The 12,176-nt window shown below is 51.6% G+C and overlaps 1 protein-coding gene across 1 annotated transcript in view; it reads right to left on the reverse strand.

Annotated features, from left to right (window-relative positions):
• The window catches only part of ASTN2 (astrotactin 2), a 360,946-nt gene that overhangs the window by 129,152 nt on the left and 219,618 nt on the right, over nt 1-12,176 (reverse strand). The gene's annotated exons all lie outside the window — the stretch shown is intronic.

The following is a 12,176-nucleotide window of genomic DNA, read 5'->3' on the forward strand; positions in this document are numbered from 1 at the left end:
GGGCAGCCGAGCAGAAGAAAGGGAGGTTCCTGCAAAATCAGGTCAGCCCCAGGAGCTTGGGGGAGGTTCAGACTGGCACAGCCTGGCCCAGCTGCATTTTTTGTAATATATTTTCCTTTAAACAGCTGCTGATTTCACTCACCTACCCTGGTTTTACCCTCTGTAGCCTGTCCCTGAGGGGATGATCCATCATCCTGTGGTCACCTCACAACCGGGGACACCCTGGCCACCTCCATGGGTCCCAGCACAGCGAGATGCTGATTTCAGGGCACACTTCCATTGCTCTGGGGCCAAGATGTGGCCACTGCAACCTGCACCAGAGGTGAGCAGGAAGTCACAGCCCTGTGTAACCAGGCTGGGGATGTTCCCAGCTCCAAGGAGGACAGGAGCATCTGAAGGTAGGGACACATGAGTGGGGCACAAGAAGTGTTCAAGGCCAGACTGGATGGGGCTTTAAGCAATGTGCTCAAAGGCAAGGTGTCCCTGCCTGTCACAGACATCTTTTATGGAAAATCCTTTCCTTATGAGTTTTCCTCCTGAGAAGCTGAGAAGCCTCAGGAACAACATGTAAACAATGATTATCTGCTGCTGTGGAATGCAACAGGTGCATCTGTGATTGATCCATGTTGATTGTTTCTAATTAATGGCCAATCACAGTCAGCTGGGTTGGACAGAGAGCCCAAGCCACAAACCTTTGTTATCATTCTTTCCTATTCTATTCTTAGCTAGCCTTCTGATGAAATCCTTTCTTCTATTCTATTAGTACAGTTTTAATGTAATATATATCATAAAATAGTAAATCAAGCCTTCTGAAACATGGAGTCAGATCCTCATCTCTTCCCTCATCCTCAGACTCCTGTGAACACTGTCACACCTGCCCATGGCAGGAAGGTTGAAACAAGATGATCTTTAAGATCCCTTCCAACCCAAACCATTCCATGATTCCCTGGCAGCCTGTCTCATGCTACACCCCCATTTCAGAGCCACCAGCAGCTGACTGCATCTCAGGAGCATCACTTTCTGCGCTGCCTCAGTGTAAAAAACGAAAAAAAAGTGATTTATTTTTTCTGAGGGGAAAAGCCTCTCACTCCCAGCGTGCTCACAAATCTCCAATTGATCCCGCTGGGCATGGGATCCCCATGGTGGAATGTTCTGCTGCTCTGAGCCCTTTGCTGTCACAGCAATTCCAAATGGGGAGCTGCAATTACTGCTGGAGCCGTGTGGGTGGTGGGAAACTGGGCTGCAAAATAAAGCAAGTTGGTAGGGAACAGGGGGAGAAGCATGTTGGTGTCTCTGCTGCTCTACCTCAGCAGAAAAGGGAAAACTTCAGTGCTGCCAAATCCCAAAGCCATGGAGAAGAGTGATGGAAAAGCAGGATGCAGGGGGAGCCTGCCTGCAGGGTGCAGGGCCAGGTGTGCATTATTGCAGGGGGATCAGGAAGGATGCAGACAAACCTGCCATCCCCACAACATCCTCCTGTGTCTCTGTTCTGCCCCTGGCATCTCCCCAGTGGAAGAGCTGCCCAGGACTCAGTGGAGCAGTGAGCACACAGCTCTCTGCAGTGCGATGCACACAGAATCCACTCCCCAGCACAGCACACTCCTGGTGAGGATCTGAGCCTCTCCCAAGGCATTTTGCAGATACTGAGTCATTACACGAGGAAATGCAGTTTCTCCCAGCAGCATCTGACCCAGAGCACGTGCCTGCCTTGGAGGGAACTGAGTCCATGCAAACGAGCCTGATGCTGGGAAAGGTCAAATGGCCAAAGGCTTTAGGGAGCTCTGATACTGGGCTGAGGAGGAAGGCAGCTGCCTGGAATAAACTGAGTTCAAAATCCTGGCTTTGATGGACACTTGGTGTGTCCTCAGCTGAGCCCTACAATGCACCCATTGCCTGGGTGACACAGACAGCTCAGGGCAGCTCCACACCTCAGGGTGTTGATGAGGTGACAGCAATTAGTGACTGCTCAGTACCAGGAGCAGGGCTCAGGCAGCAGCAGCCTGCTGTGGCACTGTTCTCTGTCACCAGATGCACAATCCAGCTGTGTTTTTGGGGACTGTGACCTTTCATAGCACAGCCAAGGTTGTGCAGCAGAGCCGTGGTGCAGATCTCTGCAGTGCTGGCAGCAGCTCACACAGCCCGTGGGGACCCTCCAGAAAGCACCAGAAAAGGCAAAATGGGGTTTGTGGGGAGCAGGAGAGCTCAGTGCAGGCCCTGGGGAGGAGCTGGAGTGCTGTGGTGTTCCAGAACTGAGCCATGGCTGCTGGATTGTGCTCCAGGGCACGGCTCTGCTGGCCCTGGGGCACCGTGTCTCCTTGCTGAGATGCTCAAAGCCAGAGCCAAGCTGAGAGCAGCTCCCACATCTCGTGGTGCTGCTGGGTGACAGCAACTAGTGACTGCTCAGTACCAGGAGCAGGGCTCAGGCAGCAGCAGCCTGCTGTGGCACTGTTCTCTGTCACCAGATGCACAATCCAGCTGTGTTTTTGGGGACTGTGACCTTTGATAGCACAGCCAAGATTGTGCAGCAGAGCCGTGGTGCAGATCTCTGCAGTGCTGGCAGCAGCTCACACAGCCCATGGGGAGCCTCCAGAAAGCACCAGAAAAGGCAAAATGGGGTTTGTGGGGAGCAGGAGAGCTCAGTGCAGGCCCTGGGGAGGAGCTGGAGTGCTGTGGCGTTCCAGAACTGAGCCATGGCTGCTGGATTGTGCTCCAGGGCACGGCTCTGCTGGCCCTGGGGCACCGTGTCTCCTTGCTGAGATGCTCTCAAAGCCAGAGCCAAGCTGGCAGTGGGATTTTGAACTGCAGCAGGCACAGATCAGCTGGTGGCTGACATGCATTTCATTTTCCTGTTAGCAGCACTGCTGGGTGAAGGAGCAGCTTCTCCTCTTTAGCTCAGTCAGCTGTGGCTTCCTCCCTTGGCACTCTGCTCCCACAGGGCACGGCCTTGAGGATGCTCTCGGCAAACCAACCCTTCCTTGCAGCTCTAGAGCTCCCACTGCACAGTGCAAGCATCAGCAGATGTGGGGCTTCCTCCCTCCAACACTGACAGGGGATGCACATTCTGCACCACCTGGGCAATTGTTTTCATGGAGGGGTAAATATATAAATGTTATATTAAAAGTGACCCCACAAGTGATTAGCTTATGCCCTCAAGCGTGAGATTTAATTACCCTTATCTGAGCCAGCACAGCTACAAATGTTAATCACATTATCATCCAGCAAGCTTATGTTCAGCAAAGTGACGACTCCTTTCTGCTAGGCAAGCCTGAGAGAGAGGACGCCTGCTCTGGCAAAGAATTAGTTATTAATCTCACTTCTTTCTGTCCCACAATGGCTCAGGGAGAGCACGATGGATTTGAGGTTATTTAATGCCAGCTTTTCACCCAAATTTCCCTTGGAGAAGCTGGGGTGGCTGCAGAGCCCAGCCTGACATGGAGACATTGAGAAATAGCTTCCTTTTAGCTTGTCATCACCAAAAAAAAAAATTGATCTGGAGTCACTGGGAAACAGAAAAGAGGGTGTCCTGTTGCCACAGCCACTTAGGAGAAGGTAAGCACACTGTAAATCTGCCCCAGCATGTCTCCATGACCTCAGGCACTGGTGAATTATAAAGGTTTAATGCAAACCCTGTGAAGCAGCACTTACTCCAAATTTACTGAGCATTAATTTCAGTGAGGCCCCGCTCCTGTAGAACAAGGCAGGATAAAAGAGGAGAGACCAGGTGGATTTTGCCAAGTTGAGTTCCCCACCTCTCAGCCTTAACCACAGCTTGCAATGAAGTGTGGTTGGACCAGGCTGCAGGGGAAAAGGAGAGCACCAATATCATACCTGATGCTGTGCATAGGACCTGGGAGAAACAGCTTTCATAATTTTTCATAGTTTCAAAAATGCTCATAGTTTAGGAAAGTTTATTAAACCTTATCAAAAATAAAACAGAACATTGAATAAAGAAAAAAAGGTTACGGTGCTGAGAACAAAAGATTTTCCTTGCCATGTGCTCAGCCCCCTCACAATGGAGGTTTTCCCTTTTTAACCCTTTAACCCCTCCCAAAGTTCTGCCCATCAACCTCTTCTTTGCTGTCTAGTGGTGGAGATCTCCTCCTCAAATCCTGACTGGAGCTCAGGTGTTCCACAGTGACGAGCCAGACCTCCCAGCTGTCCCTTGATAACAACGTGAGGGGGTAAAACATAACTGTAAATCTATAAAACTTTTCTTAACCTATATGCATGATATTTGTCTGTTAATTGTGAGAGTCAATCATGGCATTACCCATCTGTCACAGACCTGTCCCTGTGTCCCCCTTCAGTGGCAGCAATAACCAGCCTGACAGTGTCCAATAGCTGCCTTACCCCGTGCCTCAGGGAGAATTAGCATTTAAATTGAGGTGTGTCAGGAGGTAAATCACACCAGCCATCCCTGCTGCTCCTGGTGTGAGGCGTCTGCATGGCTGCTCAGCACCATCCCCTCCACACAGCCCCAAACCCTCCATGGGGCTGGGAGCTCCCATCAGCATTGTGCCCTGTGATGGTGTTCACAGGGGTCTGAGGATGAGGGAAGAGATGCGAACGTTGACTCCATGTTTCAGAAGGCTTGATTTATTATTTTATGATATATATTATATTAAAACTATACTAAAAGAATAGAAGAAAGGATTTCATCAGAAGGCTAGCTAGGAATAGAAAAGGAATGATAGCAAGACTGACCGAGAAAGTCTGGACAGCTGACTGTGTTGGCCATAAATTAGAAACAACCACATGAGACCAATCACAGATGCACCTGTTGCATTCCACAGCAGCAGATAATCAATGTTTACATTTTGTTCCTGAGGCTTCTCAGCTTCTCAGGAGGAAAACTCCTAAGGAAAGGATTTTTCATAAAATGTGTCTGTGACAGTGCTCTGCTAACACAACCTGATCTTCCCACAGAGCTGCTCCCAACATCCCCCAGATCCCACAGCCCCCCTCAGGGCCACACAGGGCTAGCAGTGCCACTGAGCACTGAAGGGAGCTCAGCCAGTGGTGCCCACCACTGTGGCACAGAGTGAACACAAGGTTCATCAATCACCACCATGGATAAAATGTGCATCCTCTCCTGAAGCCATTTCCAAAGGAAACACAAAAGAATTTGCTCTGAGAGGAGAGATGGAGAAGCTGTGAGCAACAAACAGGAACAACCATGGCTGGAGAAAAGCAAAAGAATCCCAGGCTCACAGATTAGTGATTCAAACAGGGTTGGAATGGACTTTAAAGCTCATCCCATCCCATCCCTGCCATGGCAGGGACACCTCCCACTGTCCCAGGTGTTCCCAGCCCTGTCCAACCTGGCCTTGGGCACTGCCAGGGATCCAGGGGCAGCCACAGCTGCTCTGGGAACCCTGTGCCAGGGCCTGCCCACCCTCACAGGGGATCAGCAGCCTTGTCCTGAGCCTAGAACCTGGCAGCAGGAGCACCCTGACACATCTGGCCTGTGTGCCATCCCTCCTTGAGTGGAAGGTCTGGGCAATACCCGACACCTGTGGATGGAGAGAAATGTGCTCATCTGCAAGGGGCTGGAGCTGCTCAGAGCCTGCCAGGAGGATCCATGTCCTGTTCCATGGATCTGCTCCTCAGGGTGTCTCCCTGCATGAACTTTGGCACCACTGACAGACAAAGGCTCTGACCCTGTCAGCTTCCATAAATCCAGCACCTTCTAGCTCTTTATGGCTCGATGGAGACGACAGCCAGACCTCCTGGACAGTTCATGCAGCTCCTGCTGTGGCCACTGCGAGGTGACCTGGGCACAGCTTCCCCATGGGCATGTTTTATCCAAGCTGAGAGAGCTGGAGCCAGGCTGGACACGTGCTGTGGGTGCAGATTGCAGTGCTGAGCTGAGCCAAGGCTGTGGATGATCTCCCACAGGTTGTTTGGGCGCTGTTGGCAATCCTTCCCCAAGTGCTGCTTTCCTTGGCATTGTTTGTAAGGAGACATGCAAAACTCCCACTGACTCCAGGGGAGCCAGGACTGCTCACTGGGGCTTCCCAAGGATGCTGTGCCTGGCTTGCATCCAGTTCCTCTGGGATTTGGGCACAGCAGCCCCAGTTTTCCAGGGAAACTCACACCCCAGCTGTGGTGCCCTGGGAAGCACAAGCTGAGCCTTTTAATATTAATATTTGCCTTTCCAATGTAAATTCAGACCCAGCTCTCCACTCGGCACACACATCCATTCTCTTTAACAATTTGAGATCTTAAACATTTCTCTTTTTTTTCCCCCACTCTCCTAAGCTTCATTGTTAACCTTTAAGATGAAGATAAGGCATAAAGGTTTGGAAAGGAATCAGGAGGGACCTTGGAGATGAGCCAGGAGCAGTGTTAATACTGGGCTGCACATCATATCTCTTCAGTTCTCCTCTCCCCCCAGGGTGACTCGGACTGCTCTTGACTACCACCATGGTATTACAAACTCTAATGAGGTTTGGAAAATAAGAAACCCACTGCGGCGTGGGAGAAACTAATAGAAATTGTTTTGTCTTCTCTCTATTAGTCATTAGAAGCAGAAGAAAAACAGCCACAGGCAATGGCAGGGCTGCAATACCACCACACATTTCATATACTGGCACTCTGACAATGTCATTTCAGCGCAGTTATTGCTCCCACTTCCCCTCCTGTGCACCAATGTGGGCTCCAGCTGTGCCAGCATCCCTGTGCCACAATCCCAAGCACAGGACGACCCCAGTGCCTGCCCAGGGTGCCCATGCAGGGTGTTTGGCCAGCCCATGGCTCTGCCAGCACGGACCATCACCAGCCTGGTGTCCCCAAGGGACAGGGACAGACCCAGGCAGGAGATGATTCCAGCAGCAGGCAGCCAGAACACATGGAGAGTTAGCTGGGATTTGTGACTGCAGCTGCAGAGCTGCCTTTCTGTGTGTGAACTTAATTACAGAACCACAAAACTATGCACAGGGTGAGGTGACAGCACCTGCAGTGACCTCACCCCTGCCGTGACCTCATCCCTGCTACCCTCCCAGGGAACTGTGGTGCCAGGAGCCAATGGTGCCAGGAGCCAAGCCCCAGTCAAGCTCCACTCCTGGGCTCAGTGAGGTGCCTGGAGCACTTCCCACGTCCCTTCCCTCCTCCCATCTGTGGCCATCATGCCCTGGGTGCCTGATGACAAGTGGCAGTGCTGCCACACTCTCCAGATGTTTGCCCATGGGCACAGAAGACAAGTGGCAGTGCTGGCACACCTTGCAGATGTTTGCCTGCTGCCCATGGGTGCCTGATAACAAGTGGCAGTGCTGTCACATGCTCTAGATGTTCTCCTGTGCCCATGGGCACAGATGACAAATGGCAGAGCTGGCACACCCTCCAGATATTTGCCTGCTGCCCATGGGCACAGATGATGACAAGCGGCAGTGCTGGCACACCTTCCAGATGTTCATCTGCTGCCCATGGGCACAGATTGTGAGTGACGGTGCTGCCACACCTTCCAGATGTTCATCTGCTGCCCATGGGCACAGATTGTGAGTGACAGTGCTGACACACCCTGCAGAAGTTTGTTGCTGCCCATGGGCACAGATGACAGGTGGCAGCATTCCCTGCAAGGCAGGGGCCAGGCACTCAGGCTGCTCTGCCCGTGCTGGGGGGAAATGAACTGGCACCAACACACAAACACCTTGAGCTTTCATCTCCAGGGAGGTGCCATTGAAGGCAGCAGCCCATGGGACACTCCTCCTGCAGCACCAGAGCAGCAAAGAGCATCTTTGGGGCACAGGGAGGAGGGTGAGGGATGCTGGGCCTGTCCCCATCCCCGGCTCCAGCTTTCCTCTGCACAGAGCCACCAGCATCCAAGCCAGGTCACACTGCCCAGGGACCAGGTGCAGAGGAAGATTTAGGGGGTCTGGATTGTTGCAGACATCTTTAATGAAAAATCCTTTCCTTAGGATTTTTCCTCCTGAGAAGCTGGGAGGCCTCAGGAACAAAATGTAAACAATGATTATCTGCTGTTGTGGAATGCAACAGGTGCATCTGGGATTGGTCTCATGTTTTCTAATTAATGGCCAATCACAGTCAGCTGGCTTGGACAGAGAGTCTGAGACACAAACCTGTGTTATCGTTCTTTGCTATTCTATTTTTAGCCAGCCTTCTGATGAAATCCTTTCTTCTATTCTTTTAGTATAGTTTTAAGGTAATATATATGATAAAATAATAAATCAAGCCTTCTGAAACATGGAGTCAGATCCTCATCTCTTCCCCAGTTCAAGAACCCCTGTGAACACTGTCACACTGGATTAAGGCACAGTCCTCCCAGCAGAGCTTGTCCCCCACTTTTGGGACATTGGGTACAACTGATGGGGCCCAAGCCCAAACCCAGCACTTGCTCTCAGGTTTGTGCAGTCATGAGCTACAGTGCAACAGGCAGAGCAGCAAATCCTGCACCTCTGGAGAGGACACTTGGGATGGGAAAGAGGAGGACAGGATTTTCTGCTGCACTGAGGACTGCATCCAAGCCCTGCTGCTACCTCAGGAGCAGGTGTGGCCTGACAGCTGGCATAGCTGTGCAGTGCTCTGATGTCCCCACGCTGGTGACTGCTCCTGACTGCATTGCCTGGAGCAAGGATTCGCATTGCTAAGGCAATGTCAAGCTGATTTAGTCCTTCGATGGGGAATCTCCATCAACCAGTGCTTGCACTAGCAAGGAGGAGCAGTGAGGGGCTGCTGAATGTCAGCCTTGTCCCTGGAGGTGACACTGAAGGGGTCCCATGGTGTGAGCAGCACAAACCCACAGCCCAGCTAATGGGGACCAGCACAGCGCCCATATGGTGATGGAAAAATGCTGCTATCACACCCTAAAGTCACAATTTACTGCCTCAAACCCCCTGTCTCACTCTCCCCTGGCTTTTCAGCTGAGTATAATCTGTATTTTCATGTGTCCTGAGTGGGCACAGAGCTCCCATGGCCCAGCTCTTGTGAGATGAGGGAGGAAGAAGCAGCAATTCCTCTCAGCAAGGCTGTAAAGCCCATAAGGACCCCCTGGGATGGAAGGTACTCCATAAATCTGAGCTGTTATTATAAAACCAATCTCCACCACATCTCTTAATAATGCAGATTAACTGTGCAGTACCAGTGCTATAATTAATATCATAAAAGTCAGAGATGGGAAAGGCCAGTGAGGCCATCCCATGGACTGCTCCCCACAGCACAGGGAAAGGGGAAAACTCCTCAGTGCCACCAGAGCCTGGGGCAGCGAAGGTGGGCTTGGCAGTGCAGGCACCATGAAGGGAGCAGTGACAAGAGGAGGTGGCACATGGATCACCACACCTCTGCCAAAGTCACGAGGGGAGCAGAGCCCAGCTCTGGGTTCTGCAAGTACTCAGTGCCAACCCCTCATCCCTCCCCTCCTGTCCATACAGTCAGGGAATCACTTAGGTTGGAGAAGACCTTTGAGACAACTGAGACAAACCATTAACAGAGCACGGCCAAGGCCAACACTAAACCATGTCCCCAGGTGTGACATCCACATGCCTTTGAATCCCTCCAAGGATGGTGCAATGTCACAGACATGTTTTATGAAGAATCCTTTCCTTAGGATTTTTCCTCCTGAGAAGCTGGGAGACCTCAGGAACAAAATGTAAACATTGATTATCTGCTGCTGTGGAATGCAACAGGTGCATCTGTGATTGGTCTCATGTGGTTGTTTCTAATTAATGGCCAATCACAGTCAGCTGGCTCAGACAGAGAGTCTGAGACAGAACCTTTGTTATCATTTTTTTATTATTCTATTCTTAGCTAGCCTTTCTTCTATTCTTTTAGTATAGTTTTAATATATATCATAAAATAATCAATCAAGCCTTCTGAAACATGGAGTCAGATCCTCATCTCTCCCTCATCCCCAGACCCCTGTGAACACGGTCACATCTAGTTGAGGTGTTAGGGCATAGCTTGGACTCGATGATCTCAGAGGTCCCTTCCAACCTCATTATTCTGTAATTCTGTGTTTCTGTGACACAGCCCTGCCTGGCACAGCCCTGCTGCTGCTGTGTGGCAGCTCCGTGGTGAGTGCTGTGGGATCGATCAGCTGTGGGAATGCAAATCTGCGCTTCCCCCGCCGCCACAGCAGCGCTAACAGGATAATGAATATTTTCATCAGCTGCAGAGAATACAAACATCTGTGCAGGCTGGGGGAGTGGGGAGCAGGGCTGGGGGGGAGGAACAGCTCCCTGGCATGCCTCACTGCAGGGGCAGCAGCTCCACTGCCAGGGAAGGGAAAGTTCTGGTCCCTGAGCCAGGAGAAAGCCATGGATGCATTCCCTCAGCCCAGTGGGTGCTGGCACTGGCTCTGACAGCAGTGCCTTGGCTCTGGGCTGTGCTGCTCTGTAAGAACCTTCCACCCCTGCCATGACAGGGACACCTCCCACTGTCCCAGGCTGCTCCCAGCCCTGCCCAGCCTGGCCTGGGACACTGCCAGGGATCCAGGGGCAGCCACAGCTGCTCTGGGCACCCTGTGATTGAGTAACTTCTGCCTCATCTATATCTCACAATCATGGATTTTGGGCTCTGGCTGCAGGGCAGCTTCCACTGTGGCCATCCTTCTTCCTCTTCCTCCCTCTCCCTGGGGCTGAGGCACATGCAGGGAGCAGTGGGGCTCTCACAGGCAATGACCCGACCTCACTCTCTGTGAGGCTATCCTGCTACCTGCACAGACAGGAATGAAATGGGGCAGCTCAGGGGTGCACCCAGAGCTGGGATGGGGCAGCAGGAGGTGGCTGCAAGTGCCATGTCCATGTTCACCAAGGATGGGATGGCACCAAGGATGTGACAGCTCATTTCCTAACTCCTACCTGCAGCTGGTGTAGAACCAGCTGAGAACTCCACTATTTGAACAGCCTCCATCACAAAGCATCTCTTCCACCCTGGACCCCTGCATTGTCTGACACCACACCTGCTTTTGTTTTTGTAGAATTAAAAAATGCTCCCAACCTGCTGCAGAAGCACGTGGCTGCAGACTGGGCAACACCAGCTCAAAGCTACTCACTCTGTCATCCTTTTTGGTGGCATGAGGGCTGTGAAATGGAAAGGGATGCAACAGCGACCTGACTGATGGAATGCTGTGCTAATTGCATTAGTCATTTATACACTGGATTGGAAACAAGCCTCACTGCTGAGCCTGGCCAGTGAAGATGTGCTCAAAATACAGCATCTGTATGTGTGTCTGTGGGCTCTGAAACATCCCACAGCAGATCCCACCTTCACAGGGCTGCTGAACTCCTCATAACCCCTTAGCTGCTGCTCAGAACCACAGCATGAGGTGTTAGCCTGGCTTGGAAAGACATTGCTTCCAACTAGCATGTCTGAGGCTTCAAAGTTGTAAGCAGGTAATAGAACTGCAGCAACAAACAATAAAAAGATGAATGAAATGGAAGGCAGCCACTGGAAAAGAGATCCATCCATTATCCTGGCCTGAAGGGTAATAGGTAAACAAGGCACTGGTGCATGGGCTGGTGCTGGGCTCAGGAATAATAAACAGCACAATTATAACTCCTGTGCTTGGAGGTTTCAAAGAGAGGGAGGAAAATAGGCGGGGGGCAGGAAGGGTGTTAGTGAAACCACTTATACACATGATATTTGTGTTGCTGGGAGGAAGAAGGATGTGAGCTCCAAGCCAGGGGCACCAGCAAAGCCCCTGCAGCCTCTCCCAGCCAGGTGTGAGGCTGAGCCCCCATCCCAGTGCCTGGCACACCCAGGGGTGGGAATGTTGTCCTATATATCGAGAGTTCTATTATCATTATAACGCAAGGATTCCATATTACCAGAGTTTCACACCTCCTCAGTGTTTCTCATAGGCATCTCCTCTAAGCACTGACTCTTCCTGGTCCTTGCAATAACTGTCCTCCAACTCCAGATCCCCCAATCCACTCTTTTATACCACTGTTCTCATTGGCTACAGGTGTGGCCTGTTAAGATCAGGCCTGCTCCTAACCTTTAGTAATTGGTCCAGCTGCAACTCTGTGGGGGATAAGATCACATTCTATGCCACCTTCATTTACCCATACTGTGTCCCCCTACATGGGAGGGCACCAGGTGAACAGGGGATGGGTGGAGGAGATGGTTCCCAAACAGCCCTGGCAGGGATGGCACAGAGCTCCAGCTCACCTTGACACCACCCTGCTGGTCTATTGAGGGATGGGAAGCATCCAGGGGAA

This window comes from Melospiza georgiana, chromosome 20 (assembly GCF_028018845.1).
Source record: "Melospiza georgiana isolate bMelGeo1 chromosome 20, bMelGeo1.pri, whole genome shotgun sequence".
NCBI classification, from domain to species: domain Eukaryota; kingdom Metazoa; phylum Chordata; class Aves; order Passeriformes; family Passerellidae; genus Melospiza; species Melospiza georgiana.